General features: G+C 35.7%; 1 protein-coding gene across 15 annotated transcripts in view; it reads right to left on the reverse strand.

Moving 5' to 3' along the window:
• SUSD1 (sushi domain containing 1) overlaps positions 1–16301 on the reverse strand; it is a 396750-nt gene that overhangs the window by 332819 nt on the left and 47630 nt on the right. The window contains exon 1 of one of the 15 annotated variants that reach the window (XM_074207550.1): positions 2000–2155. The exons of the other annotated variants lie outside the window; for them this stretch is intronic. The gene's annotated coding sequence lies outside the window, so the exon portion shown is untranslated. Of the gene's footprint in view, positions 1–1999; positions 2156–16301 lie in introns of those variants that run through there. 15 annotated transcript variants of the gene reach the window in all.

A 16301-nucleotide genomic window follows, 5' to 3' on the forward strand; every position in this document is an offset into this window, starting at 1 on the left:
ATCAATAAAAAAAAATTTATAAAGCCTACTACACCCCAAGTTGAGGTGGGAAGTGTTGGAGGATAGGGATAGGAGAGAAGGTCAGCCTCCTTCCTAACTGAGAGTATTGGATGGGAGCCTCAGAGAGGCCAAAACAAAGATAGTTAATAAACAGGAGAGTCTATTCTTTAACATCTAGCAAGGCATATATCCTGCTTGTTACTGATAATTTATAAATAGAGTAAGACATTTAGTTTTTATAGTACCTTCAACGGCTCATAGCTTTGGTCTTAGGATCATAGATTTAGAGCTGAACCTGAGAGATCATCCAGGCTTATTCCCCAATTTTACATAAGAAGAAACTGAGTTTCCCAAAAGCTGGGGTTTGCCTAAAGTCACATAGTATCAACTGTCAATCAGGATTCAAACTTAATTCTTCCAATTTCAAATTAAAAACTTATCACAGCACAGAAGTCTCTCTTATGAGGTGCTACAAAATAGATTTTTGTATTCAAAGAAGCAACTACAGATTGGTTTGTCTTCATATAATAGAAACAGATTGTTACCCAAGCCTCATTCCTTTTCTTCACCTCAGCCCCTATTTGGCCTAGATGCTATGAAGTAGAGATAATGTTTAGAGAAATATGTTCCCTATTCCCTCTGCATTGATTAGGAATCTTACATTAACACTGATGCCATTCCACCAACTAATGGACAGTGGGAGGTCAATGAATTTTTTTAGTAAAGTACCTTGCCACTCCCTTGCCACTCAGTTAATCCTTGCCCCCAGGTCCAAAGTAAACCCCTATCAACAAAAAAAACAGATTTCTGCCCTAGCCTAAAAAGGATTAAATCTTGGAGCTATACCCTCAGGATCTCAACTCTGCTCTTTGATTTACTATCCCCCTCTTCTATATATTTAATTACCTCATCTCTACCCTCTGAGCTACCACCCTTCCATCTACATATCCCTAATTAACTCATCTTCCTGCCCCTTTAAAAGCTCATATGTCATCAGCTGATTTGCTCCATTTCCTTTGGGAAGCCATCCCAGTCTTGGGGAATGTGATCTTCCAAATAAACTTTTATGCTTCTATACCCTTTTTTATGTTATTTATTCTCTGTTGGCAGGGGCTAATCTCTTTCTCCTATAACTTCTATTAACCACTGCAATAAGTGAAGAAACCTTTTTTTGCCCCTAAATTCTTCTAGATCAAAATCAGTCTTTTTAAGTGAATTCTTTCACTTTTTCTTGAATCCCTGAAGCCTTTCAGCAGGCAACATTTTCCAGCAAACACTAGACAAAGCTATGCAGGTTCATAGCCCAAAGAAAATTTGTATTACAATCATTTCTTTGTCTTGTAGAATTCTTATAAGCTGCATCTTCTATTTTTTCAATTCCTCTGTGCTTTTTTGTAGCTATCAAAGTCTCCTACTCTCATTTATAAACCCCTAGATGAGAATGTCATCTTCCTATCTGTTTCCAAAGATTCCTCCACTTGACTATAGAATGTCTTTTAGTGATCTTATCTTGAGAAGTCTTTAATCTGAAGGTTCCTAATGTATCCAAGTCCTGGATGTTCTATCCTTATTTGGGGGGGGGGGGGTGTAAGGCAATGGGGTTAAGTGACTTGCCCAAGGTCCTCCTGACCCCAGGACTGGTGCTCTATCCATTGTGCCACCTAGCTCCCTATGTTCTATCTTTATTACTTGTTCCTCTCAATCTCATTTAGTGTTCCTAAGGCATATTAATGACTCCCCAAAACTACAAATAATAATGGGAAATTATGGTTGGTATGTTTGACTCTTCAATGATCTATACATCATAATGTTAAGCTACAAAGAAGGGAAAAGTTGTGAAAACATACACAAAGAATCAAAATTCATGTAGAATTTTCCTAGCTAGATGAAAAACTCCACAGGAAATCAGGGTGGCAAGTGTTTTGGAATCAAATGAACAGATGATAGGTTATACAGAAAGGATGATACATAGGAGATACAATGTTAAACTTTTACATACCCTGAGTTCAGTGAGCTGAGCCAATTTTCTGGTTGTCCAAAAAGAAAAAGAAATAGTGATCACAAAATTGCCAATTTTCATATTTGGTGAATTTGCACTTTGATCCTCAAGTAAAGTCAAGTAATATTCAGAAAGAGTAGAGAGTCCAATATATTTTGTGGCTGACAGACCTGCATAATAAAGAGAGGTAAGGGTAGAGAAGGAAGGACATAGCTTTGACTTCACCTAGTTTTTGCTCAGGTCCCTAGCTTTTACATATCAATCAAAAATCTTGAGAATGAGAATCAACTAATTGTGGAAGGAATTAATTAGGAATTAAACAAGTTAAATATATTTCTGACTCCCAAGTCAGATAGTTGTTTGAAACCATTAAAGGACATTAAAGGAAGCACCAAAGATAGACTTAATTGTAACCTAGGGTATTGTTGGATTTTCTTAGCACCTGGCTAGGTGTGGTGATTTATCACTAAAGGAGCCATCCACCTGACTTTGTCAAGATGTTTTCCAGATATACTGAAGCTTAGTAAATGAGAATAGAGCTGCAGTCACCTCCAAAGAACTGATCACCTTGGGAATAACCTGGAAACCACAAGACCAACAGAGATAAAAAGCAGAAACATGAAAGTGGAGATAACACCCAGCAAAGTGAGCAGAAAAAATAAACTATATTACCAGTATATTATCAGTTGCTCTGCACTGTCAAAAGTGTGTATTACCTTGGCCACAAAAATGCAAATATATATATATATATATATATATATATATATATATATATATATATACATAGTCCCTAAATGCACGCTGTGGTTGTATGGGGTTCCTGATAAGTATGCCCTTCATGCATGTACTGAGAGAAATTATTACTAAATAACTAATTTGTTAATATCAAGGAAACACAGGATTTATTCTTTTCTGAAACTTTATTCTCCACTAGAGCAAGTCAGGGTCTGAAGGACAGGCTAATAATGAGATTGAATTGATTTTCTCCTCAATCTTGATCAGAAGAGGGAAAGTTCATTGTGTTCTACACAGGTTTGAAGGGGATAATTCTTTAATTAAATTGCCCAAGGCAGAAAGTGATTTGAAAGTAAATGATCAAAATCACATTCCTCCAGCCTCTTATTAGAATAGACTAATCTCTCGTTATAATATTCATTCTTTCATTAATTGCATAAAGTATAATGATTTCTCAAAACTATAATCCTGGTAAAAGATTAATTTCTTTCAGGACTTCTCAGTTTAAATGTAACAGTAAGAAATTAAAATTCCAAGGTATCTCTCCTTATGTTACTTACAAGCTCAGGAGGGGCAATAATCAGGATTCTGGGAGACTGTCCTGCCAGGAAGAGAAAACAAGAAACCCAATAGTATTGTCTAAGGATGCTAGTCTTTGAGGGATAGTTTTGGGCAGAGATATTGTGCAACTTTCAAGGTTAGGTCGTAAAGCAGGTTAATAATTTTCCTTATTCTCTGTTTCTGAATAAAAGATCAACTTCTTTCCTAGGTCAGTGTAGCCATTTCCTTAATGGTTTCTACCTTAAGGTTTAGATGGTAAAACCCAGAAAATAAAACTTCATGTCTCATCTATGTTTCTGTTACTTTTATTTTAACCCTGTTTTTTAAGGATTGTATTCAATCAGAGTTGATTTCCACCCTCAAGAACACCTACTCTTTCAAGAGCATATACTCTCTGAGTGGGTTACATGATTGGTTTTTGGACATTCCAGAACATCACTCACCCCTTTTGTTAATAATATATTAGCATTATTAATAAAATGATGAATTATTCAGAAATTATGTCTCTCGAAACTTTTTATATATCTGGGTATCTTGAACATTCAGGTTCACTACATTTGTATTTTCATTATTGGTGGTCTAGTAACCTATGAGTGAATGTAATATCATATATGTTCATGAAAGGAAAAGGAACCTCTTGTCCCTTTTATAAGGCTATTAGATGAAATCATTTTTAAATATGACTTCTAGCCAGCTAGAAAAAATAAACACATTTGTAGGAGCTCATAAATTATGGTATTGAGTAGGTACCTCATACCTAGGCTAGCTTTTCCTTATATCTATATGTAAAGCTTAGTGGTGTAGTGGATAGAAAATTGGGTTTGGAATCAGGAAGATCTGATTTCACATGGTCAAAAGTGAGTAAGTTTTAACTTATATTTATTTCTATGATAATTTTCCTATTTCATAAATACTCCTGTTGATCAGATTAGGGAACCAGGAGGAGTTGGCAAGACCTAACTCAAGTACCTCCTGTAATTAAGCATTTGAGAAGATGCTTAGAGATGGCTTCCTTAATAGTAAACAAAACAAAAGGGTTACCTTCTAATGACAGCAATAGGCCCCAGAGGTAATTGACTCTCCCTTTTACTGGAATGCCTCCCGGTTTATTCTCTACTTATAGAAATATCATTAAATATGCTAGTTAATCTAAATCTGTTTTGCTCTTTCTTAAGGCCAAAACCTCTGGTAACTTTTCCTTGATTAGGACAAAGTTTAACATATATTTATTTCCAATAGGTCAAACTTAACCAGTACATGTACTCATTTAGGGGAAATCCATTTTTTTTTACAGAATCTAGTTTCAGACAGTAGGTAAATAACTTAAACCCTATTTGCCTCAGTTCCTCATCTATCCTGGAGAAGGAAATGGCAAACCACTCCAGTATCTTTGCCAAGAACACCAGATGTAGAGTCAGATGAAACTGATATATGAAGAGATAATCTGGGCCACACTTTCACATGGGATTTTAAAGTTTACAAAGAGTTTATCTCAGAAAAACCAGATGAGTAAACTTGTTAGTTTTGATCATTTGATGAAGCAGTTTATTTCATTCTACCAACATTTGTTAAACACCTACCATATCCTCACTGTGTCAAAAATTCAGGAATGATAACTAAGACCTAGTCCTGACCTCAAAAAATGTCCTACTTGTTAAATGACCTTTCATTATAAATTAGAATCTGAGTCTAGTCTCTTCTTTATCTTTACCACCTCAGTGATGAGCACAATGATTCCTAGAATCCATCTGCATTGTATTAGCTCCTTTAAACCTTTTTGACTCTTTAAAAGACCCTACTTCCTACTGGACCCCTGGTTAAGTTTCCACTTCTAGTCTCAAGGATCCCTTTTAGATCCTTAGTAGAACAGAGATGACTTGGTGGTTGTTGTTTAGTTCTTTCAAGCATGTCAGACTTTCTGTGATCCCATTTAGAGTTTGCTAGGCAAAGACTCTGGAGTGGTTTGTCATTTCCTTCTCCAGCCCATTTTACAGATGAGGAAACTGAGGCAAACAGGAAGAAGTTATTTGCTCAGGGTAACACAGCTACTAAGTGTCTAAGGTCAGATTTGAACTCATGAAGATCAAAGTTGACTTACTATGAACCTAAACATATTCAAGTACCTTCTTTCAAGCACAGTTCTACAAAATACTCTTTTCTCTCCCCTCTCTCTTCCTTCCTCTCCCCTCTCTCCATCTCCCCCCTCTCCTTCTCCCCCTTCCCCTATTCCATTCCCTCCTTTCCCACATTCCTGTCTCCAAGAATAAGAAAATGACTTTCCAAAAATCCTCTCATTACAGATTGATAATAGGGAAAAAAATGGTGGAGAGAAGACAGGCACAATTCTAAAGTCTCCTGATCTTTTCCCAAATCCCTGTGAACCAACGCCTCCCCAACTCAAGGTCTTAGCAAAATGAAGAAAGGTCAGCAAAAAGGTGGATCCATAGAAAAATTCTTGGAAGGAAAAGACCCTAACTCAGAGAGCTAGAACCTCTGAGGAGAATATGATCTGGTCTACAACACAGAAAGACTTCCTTGAAGAAATAAGGAAGAAGTTTAAAAATCAACTGGAAAATTTGGGAGAGACAATACCTTGCAACAAGAAAACAAACCCTTAGAAAATACAATTAATCAAATACAAAATGAGAATAAATCTCTCAGATCCTCAATTGGGCAAATGTAAAAAGAAAATAATTCTCTCAAAGCCTCTATTGGTCAAATAGAAAGCTCTTTCAAAAGTAGAATTGACCAATTGGAAAGGAGTTGCAAAAAAGGTTAATGAAGAAAACTCCTCCCCAAAAAAAGGAATGGAGTCTACAGAAACTAATGACTCCATGAGACAGCAAGAATCAGTTAAACAAAATCAAAAAATAGAAAAAAATAGAAGAAAATGTAAAAAACCTCATCAGCAAAACCACTGACCTTGAGAATAGGTCAAGGAGGGGCAACCTGAGAGTTATTGGACTTCCTGAAAACGCTGAAGAGGAAAAAAAAAGCCTGGACTTAATATTACAGGATCTAGTGATGGAATATTTCCCTGATATCATGGGACCAGAGGGCAAAATAGTTATTGAAAGAATACATAGATCCCCTCCAGAAAAAGATCCTAAAATGAAAACACCAAGGAATGTTGTGGCAAATTCCAGAACTATCAGATAAAAGAGAAAATCCTGCAAGCAGTCAGAAAGAAACAATTTAAATATCAAGGAGCCATAGAAAGGATTGTGCAGAACCTGGCTGCATCAACATTAAGGGACTGAAGGGCCTGGAATGTGATATTTCGAAGAGCAAGGGAGCTTGGAATGCAGCCAAGAATGCACTATCCTTCAAAGCTGAGCCTTCTCTTCTAGGGAAAAAGATGGACATTTAACGAAATGGAAGAATTCAAAAAATTCTGGATGAAAAGACCAGAGCTAAATAGAAATTTTGGACATCAAACAGGAGGTTTAAGAGACACGTGAAAAGGTAAAAAAAAAGGGGGGGGTGGTAAAAGAAAAAAAACTGCTGTCCAATAAGTTGAAACTGCCTATATCCCAGCATGGGGGAAAAACATTCTCATAACTCTTGAGAATTATAACTCTAACAGAGAGAATATACCTAGCCAGAAGTGATGGACATTCATGACCTATCCATGAGACTGCTATCTAATGGGATGTTACTGGCTTTAACCCCACTTGGGAGAAAGACTCTAATAACTCTCAGGAATTTTGACTCTACTAGATAGAATGTACTTAGCTAGAAGTGACAGATACTCAGAATTTTCTATGACTGAGACAGAATGATTTTAAAAACACTACCTCCTTAAAGAGGGGGACAGGAAGGAGACAGGAGGAGGGAGGGGATTGAATGGGGTAAATCTCATTACACTAAGAGGTACAAAATACCTATAGAGAGGAAGAAGGGAGGAGATGAGAAACACCTGAATCTTCTTCTCATCACACTTGGCTTAAAGTCAACTTACACATACACACTCAGTTAACTTAAAAACATCTAACCTTTCAATTATTAAAAGGGGAAAGGGGGAAAGAGGAGGGGGGACAGAGAAAGGGAGGGGGGAAAAGGGGAACTAACAAAAGGAAGGGAAGGGAAAAGGGAAAAAAGGAAAGGGAAAAGAAAGGGGAGGGAGTGATATAGGAGGGCAAACACACTGAAGAGGGTAGTATTCAGAAAAAAATACTGGGAAATACGGATAAAGGGGGGAAGGGGGAATATACAAACAGAGGGAAGATAGCATGGAGGGCAATAAAGAATTAGTAATCATAACGTTGAATGTCACTGGGATGAACTCTCTCTTAAAATGTAAGCAAATAGCAGAGTGGATTAAAAACCAGAATCCTACAATATAATGCTTACAAGAAACTCATTTGAAGCAGAGAGATACATATAGAGTAAAGATAAAAGGTTGGAGCAAAATATATTTTGCTTCAGCTGAAGTGAAAAAAGCAGGGGTAGCAATCCTTATCTCAGATAAAGCAGCGGCAAAAATAGATAGCATTAAAAGAGATAAGGAAAGAAACTTTATCCTCCTCAAAGGTACCATAGACAATAATGTTATTTCAATACTGAATATATATATACATATATATATATACATACACATATATGTATACACACACACACACACACACACATACACACACACACACACACAATGGGATAGCATCCAAATTCTTAGAGGAGAAGCTGAAAGAACTACAGGAAGACATAGACAGCAAAACTCTACTACTGGGGGACCTCAACCTCCACTCTCAGATCTAGATAAATCAAATCATAAAATAAAAAAGAAAGAAGTTAAGGAGGTAAATAGATTGTTAGAAAAACTAGATATGGTAGACTTATGGAGGAAATTGAATGGGGAAAGAAAGAAATATACCTTTTTCTCTGCAGTACATGGAATTTATACAAAAATTGAGCATGAACTAGGACATAAAAACCTAATAATCAACTGCAGAAAGGCAGAAATAGTGAATACATCTTTCTCAGATGACAATGCAATAAAAATCATATGCAATATTGGGCCAAGGAGATATAGACCCAGAACCAATTGGAAACTGAATAACCTCATTTTAAAGAATGAGTGGACCAAAAACAAATTATAGAAAGAATTAACCATTTTATCCTAGATAATGACAATAATGCAACAACATACCAAAACCTATGGGATTCACTCAAAGCAACTCTCAGGGGATATATTATATCTTTAAATGCTTACATGAATAAATTAGAGAAAGAAGAAATCAATGAACTACATATGCAACTAAAAAAATTAGAGAAAGAACAAATTAAAAATCCCCAATTAAATACCAAATTAGAAATTCTAAAAATTAAAGGAGAAATTAATAAAATTGAGAGCAAAAAAAAACTATTGAATTAATAAATAAAACCAAAAGTTGGTTTTATGAAAAAACCAATAAAATTGATATACCTCTGGTCAATTTGATCAAAAAAAAGAAAGAAGAAAACCAAATTGCTAGTATCATGAATGAAAAAGGTGAACTCACCACCAATGAGCAGGAAATTAAAGTAATAATTCAAAATTATTTTGCCCAACTCTATGCCAATAAATTTGGTAATCTAGGTGAAATGGATGAATATTTACAAAAATATAAGTTGCCTGGCTTAAATGAAGAGGAGATTAAATACCTAAACAACCCTATCTCAGAAAAAGAAATTCAAGAAGCAATTATTGACCTCCCTAAGAAAACATCTCCAGGACCTGATGGATTCACAAGTGAATTTTACCAAACATTTAAGGAACAATTGGTTCCAATTCTATATAAACTCTTTGGAAAAATAGGGAAAGATGGAACTCTGCCTAACTCTTTCTATGAAACCAATATGGTGCTGATACCCAAACCAGGAAGAGTTAAAACAAAGAAAGAAAATTATAGACCTATCTCCCTAATGAATATAGATGCAAAAATCTTAAATAAAACCTTAGCAAAATGATTACAACAAGTTATCACCACGATAATACATTATGATCAAATAGGATTTATCCCAGGAATGCAGGGTTGGTTCAATATTAGGAAAACTGTTAGTATACTCAATTATATCAACAACAAACCTATCAGAAATTATATCATCGGGTGAACTAGGTGGTGCAGTGGATAGAGCACCAGCCCTGGAGTCAGGAGGACCTGAGCTCAAAACTAGCCTCAGACCTTTAAAAATTACCTAGCTGTGTGACTTTGGGAAAGTCCCTTAACCTCACTACCAAACAGAAATTATATGATCATATCAATAGATGCTGGAAAAGCTTTTGACAAAATGCAGCACCCATTCCTATTAAAAACACTAGACAGTGTAGGAATAAATGGACTGTTCCTTAGAATAATTAGCAATATCTATCTTGAAAACATCAACAAACATTATATTCATTGGGGAGAGGCTAGAGGCATTCCCAATAAGATCTGGGGTGAAACAAGGGTTCCCATTATCACCACTACTATTCAATATCGTATTAGAAATGTTAGCTTCAGCAATTAAAGAAAAAAAAGGAAATTGAACGAATTAGAATTGGGAAGGAAGAGACAAAACTCTAACTCTTTGCAGATGACATCATGGTCTACCTAGAGAATCTCAAGAAATCATCTAAAAAACTACTGGAAACAATTACCAATTTTAGTGAAGTTGCAGGTTATAAAATAAACCCTCATAAATCCTCAACTTTTGTACATATGTCTAGCAAGATACAGCAGGAAGAGCTAGAAAGAGAAATCTCATCAAAGTAACTTCAGACAATATAAAATACCTGGGAGTCTATTTGCCAAGACAGACTCAGAAACTTTTTGAAAACAATTATAAAACACTTCTCACATAAATTAAATCAAAATTAAATAACTGGGCAAATCTCAACTGCTCATGGATAGGTAGAGCTAATATAATAAAAATGACAGTTCTACCTAAATTAAACTACCTGTTTAGTTCCCTACCAATCAAAATTCCAAAAAATTACTTTAATGAGTTAGAAAAAACTATAAGTAAATTCATATGAAGAAATAAAAAGTCAAGAATTTCCAGGAATTTAATGAAAAAAAAAGTGCAAAGGAAGGGGGCTTAGCACTACCTGATCTAAAATTATATTATAAAGCATCAGTTATCAAAACTGTTTGGTATTGGCTAAAAAATAGAGTGGTGGACCAGTGGTGGACTAGGTGCATTAGCAAGAAATGATTATAGTAATCTGCTGTTTGATAAACCCAAAGAGTACAGCTATTGGGATAAAAACTCTCTCTTTGATAAAAACTGCTGGGAAAATTGGAAGTTAGTATGGAAGAAACTTAGATTAGACCAACACCTAGAACCCTTTACCATGATAAGATCCAAATAGTTACAAGATTTATACATAAAAAACTATACTATAAGCAAATTAGAAGATCAAGGACTAGTTTGCCTGTCAGATCTATGGAAAGGGGAGCAGTCTATGACTAAGGAACAAACTAGATGATTTCAATTGCATTAAATTAAAAAGCTTTTGCACAAATAAAACCACTGTAACCAAGATCAAAAGAAATATAGCAAGTTGGGAAACAATCTTTGCAACTAATGATTCTGACAAAGGACTCATTTCTACAATATACAGAGACCTGAGTCATATTTTTAAAACAAAAGCCATTCTCCAATTGACAAATGGTCAAAGGATATGCAAAGGCAATTTACACATGAGGAGATCAAAGCAATCCATAGCCATATGAAAAATTGCTATAAATCATTAATTATTAGAGTAATGCAAATTAAAGTTTCTCTGAGGTACCACCTCACACTCACACCTCTCAGACTGGCCAATATGACCAGAAGGGATAATGATCATTGTTGGAAGGGTTGTGGGAAATCTGGGACACTATTACACTGTTGGTGGAGCTGTGAACTCATCCAACCCTTCTGGAGAGATATTTGGAACTATGCCCAAAGGGCAACAAAAATGTGCATACCCTTTGACCCAGTAATACCACTACTGGGTCTATACCCTGAAGAGATCATGAAAAAGTATAAAAACATCACTTGTACAAAAATATTCATAGCAGCCCTGTTTGTGGTGGCAAAGAAATGGAAATCAAGTAAATGTCCTTCAATTGGGGAATGGCTAAGCAAACTGTGGTATATGTATGTCATGGAACACTATTGTTCTATTAGAAACCAGGAGGGATGGGAATTCAGGGAAGCCTGGAGGGATTTGCATGAACTGATGCTGAGTGAGATGAGCAGAACCAGAAAAACACTGTACACCCTAATAGCAACATGGGGGTGATGTTCAAACTTGAGGGACTCACTCATTCCATCAGTGCAACAATTCGGGATAATTTTGGGCTGTCTGCAATGGAGAGTGCCATCTGTATCCAGATAAAGAGCTGTGGAGTTTGAACAAAGTTCAAGGACTATTCTCTTTAATTTAGGGGGAAAAAACAGATATCTTATTGTCTGATCTTGTTACCTCTTAGACTTTTTTGTTTCTTCCTCAAGGATATGATTTCTCTCTCATCACACTCAATTTTGACCAATGTACACATGTAAACAAAGTAAAGACTGACAGATTGCTTTCTGTTGGGGGAGGGAGGGAATTAAGATTGTGGGAAAAATTGTAAAACTCAAATAATATCTTTAAGAAAAAAATTTTAAAAACAGACAATAACAATTTCTCATAGTAAGAAGTGGCTTGTTCTCACATTCTTAGTATTTTTAAATACAGACATTGTATATTTGAGACTTTTTCAGCGGCAGCTAGGTGGCAAAGTTGATAGAGCACTGGCCCTGGAGTCCGGAGAACCTGAATTCAAATCAGACCTCAGATATTTAACAATTACCTAGCTGTGTGGCCTTGGGCAAACCACTTAACCCCATTTGCCTTGCAAAAAAAAAAAAAAAAAAAGACTTTTTCAAAGCTTTCAAACTTCTTTTCACTCAGGTTAGCTAATTAACACCTCTGTGATGCTTCTCTGGACTTTTATCAATTCCTCTCATGGTTTCTACAGCAGGGTCAGACCACATAAAACTTAGGCAATGACTCAGGGCAGGAAATGGGAGGGAAGAGACTGGCCTTGGTCCAAGGTCTCACTATAAAGCCCTACCCTGCCTTACAACTATACATCCAATACAGTTCATTAGTCAGAATGACCTGTTCCAGACCCCTGGCCACGAAGGCATCTCACCACTCTGTGGATTACTCCTTGAGGATAAAGCATCCTAACAAGGGATTCATCCTTTCCCCTTCTGCCTCTAGTCTTGTAGTTGCATTACCTACCCTCAACAGTCCAGTGTGCTGAATTTGGACTGTATCACACATCTTTACTTGCCTCATGTGTTTGTTCTATTGACACATCAACTCATTATTGTGAATGACATTACCTGTCAAATCAAGTAGTAAACCCCTCCCTTCACCCTTTTTCAAGTGGACTTATAATTTCTTTGATGTAAGAAATTCCCTCACCACTGCAGACAAACCTCCAGAAATTTCTAACAGCCTTACAGAGTAGCCTGGGGACACTGAGATGCCTCGGATTACATAGGACCAGAAAGTCATAAAATAAAGAGTTGGATGTCTAAAAATAGGACTGAACTCCAGTATTCCCTGACCCACCATGGCTGACGCCATGCATTAGGCTATGGAGCTCTCTAAGGTTCCCTGACTAGCCATTCCTAGGCTATCTTCCTCCAACCATCTCCACCCATACTAGGTCATGCATGTCAGACTTTTAGGTCACAAAGTCTTGCACTGTAAGTTAAGATAGGACACATAGCTTATTCACAGACAGTTAACAAAACATTTCCCAGAATACGGTCTAATGATGGCTTCTAGGACCTTTATTAAAGTCTCTTTTTAAACAAAGTTAAATACACAATCTCTCTACTACAGTGGTGATGGGGAATGTGTCAACTCTAACAAAACTATAATGGAGGGACCTTGGGATCAGAGCAAAATTTCTCAGAGTATTCAAATCTGTAGTGTCTACAGAATTCCAAGTTTGGTTGATATTTATTTAACCTTAAAAATAAAAGGCGGGGGAGGCTAGGTGGCGTAGTGGATAAAGCACCGGCCCTGGAGTCAGGAGTACCTGGGTTCAAATCCGGTCTCAGACACTTAATAATCACCTAGCTGTGTGGCCTTGGGCAAGCCACTTAACACCATTTGCCTTGCAAAAACATAAAAAATAAAAAAACCTAAAAAAAAAATAAAAAATAAAAGGCAAAGAATTGCTTGCTTGATTTTAATATTTACCTGATGTTTGTTTGGTTATATTGAGTATTTTAGTAAGAAAATGCCATTTCTCAAGAAATTAAAAAATATTTTTATTTAAAATATTGTTAAATCTCTACCCTATTTCTTTTTTTTTTTTTTTTTAGGTTTTTGCAAGGCAAACGGGGTTAAGTGGCTTGCCCAAGGCCACACAGCTAGATGATTATTAAGTGTCTGAGACCGGATTTGAACCCAGGTACTCCTGACTCCAGGGCCGGTGCTTTATCCACTATGCCACCTAGCCGCCCCTCTACCCTATTTCTTTACAGTTATTTATATACATAATTTATCCCCATTAAAGTATTAGCAAGGGCAGTTCAGTGGCAGTGGAGTGGATAAAGTCTAGAGCCTAGAGTCATCTTCCTGAATTCAAATTTGACCTTGGACTATCTATGTGACCCTGGGCAAATCACTTAACTCTGTTTGCCTCAGTGTCCTCATCTGGAAAATGAGCTAGAGGAAATGGCAAACCACTCTAGTATCTTTATCAAAAAAAACCCACATGGAGTCACAGAGTCTGGCACAACTAAAATAACCTGACAACAAAAGTATTAGTTCTTGATAGTCTTGTTTCATTTTCATAGTTCTGATACTTTGTACATGAACAGTGCTTAAATGGTATTTGTGGAAATGTTACTACTATTATGCTTCAATTATTTAATGAATTTGTGATCTATCTGGATTCTACCACAAACAGAATTTGTTTTGGGTAATATGGCATAACCATTATTACATCTTTACTATTCTTTAGATGATTCACACTTTTTACTTTTTCAGAAGCTGTAGTATTACATGTTTAAGAACCATATAGAAACAATGGAGGAATAGCAATATTGAAAAAATGAATTTTGGGGGCAGCTAGGTGACACAGTAGATAGAGCACCAGCCCTGGAGTTAGGAGGATTTGAGTTCAAATCCAGCCGCATACACTTAATAATTATCTAGCTGTGTGATCTTAGGCAAGTCACTTAATCCTTGCAAAATAAAAAAAAAGATGAATTTTTATTTCAAAAAGAAGTTTGGGATCACTGAAAGCACAATTCCAATTGCAATCCAACTCAATGTTCCTCAAAAGTATCTGAGAGAGAGAGAGAGAGAGAGAGAGAGAGAGAGAGAGAGATTTTTTTATCTAATTATCTGTCATTGTCCAGATAAAAGATTCTTTTTTTTTCTTTTTTTTTATAAGGCAGTGGGGTTAAGTGGCTTGCCCAAGGCCACATGGCTAGATAATTATTAATTGTCTGAGGCTGGATTTGAACATAAGTACTCCTGACTCCAGGGCCTGTGATCCTTCCACTGTACCACCTAGCCACGCCCCCCCCCCCCCCAAGGATTCTTTCTTAATCCACTTGGTTTTTGCTGTGTGGAGGGTTAAACTGTACTCATTGAGTACTTATATGGCTTATTTTAGCAGACCTTACTATGTTCCAGACTTTGATATAATCAATATAATACCCCCCTTCCATTTTGATCTTTCACAAGATGACCTCTATAGCAGTAGCAAATACCTTTGGCAAGTTTATGTCTTCTGATTTTATATATTACTCACTTAATATTAATAATCAATAGCTCAAAGTTATCTCTATTGTTGCATCTAGCAAAAAACAATCTGATCATATGCAAGGGAAGCATACTTTTGGATGGACAGCCTTGGAGAACATATTTTAACTAAATCAAAAGTTGTTTTTAATAATCAACAAATAATAAGCAAAATTCTCTTTCCAATATAGTCAATTGTAACTCTAAAGATGTAGTCTATTATAGAATATTATTTTTTTAAAAAGTCTTTCTTGCTTTTCATAGTTTCATCAAGGATACACTCAATACATTCATGATTATTCCCAAATAGATTTTCTAATCATGAGAAATTAATCCTATGAGTCAACAGTTATTCAAATTCTCTAAATGACTTTTTTATTAGTAATATGCCTGTGATTTTTTTTCCTAATTATTCAGTATCTTCTACTTTTTCAGAGGTAACTAGGTAGTTCATGTTAAGGTTGTATTATATGGACAGCTAAATAAATGAATACCAGGTTTGAAGTCAGACTTATCTTCATTAGTTCAAATCTGATCTCAGACACTTACTAGTTGCTATGACCCTGACAAACTCACTTAATCCATTTATCTATCTGAATCCATCATCTGTAAAATGAACTGGAGAAGGAAATGGCAAACCATTCCAGTATCATTGCCATGAAAATCTCAAATGGATTCACAAAGACTCAGATACAACTAAACAACAACAAAGGTTTTCAGTTATCTTGAGAATGAATCAATGCTCTCAAAATAATACTATCTAAAAGATAATCCTGTCATTTTTAAGAATAAAGAATCTTATTGAAAGAAATAATGCCATTTCTTTTCTTTCTCTAGTTAATTCATTTGGCACCCTCTAAAGAGTCTATTTAAAACATCTTTGAAACCAAACAAAATACTTTGCTGGACTGCCGTTTTTGCCCTTTTAATTTTTTTTTTTTTGTGATATGGAAGCCTTGTTGGAACATTTGGAAATGACTAACATAAAAACAAAAGGTCTCAATTTTTTTTTCTAAAAAAAGGAATAAAAGCAGATGACTCTTTTCTAAGATACTTCATTTACAAATTATTAAATCTCACCATGTTTTATTTGAAATATATTTAGAAAGCAAAGACATCTATATTTTTGTTGTTATCATGAATTATAAAGTTGTGAGAAAAAAATTAATAAATCGGATGCTATGATAATAGAAAAAATTGGAGAGAGCTTGAAGATCATATTTCTATTTCAGG

The sequence above is a fragment of the Macrotis lagotis genome, chromosome X, assembly GCF_037893015.1.
Source record: "Macrotis lagotis isolate mMagLag1 chromosome X, bilby.v1.9.chrom.fasta, whole genome shotgun sequence".
NCBI classification, from domain to species: Eukaryota; Metazoa; Chordata; class Mammalia; order Peramelemorphia; family Peramelidae; genus Macrotis; species Macrotis lagotis.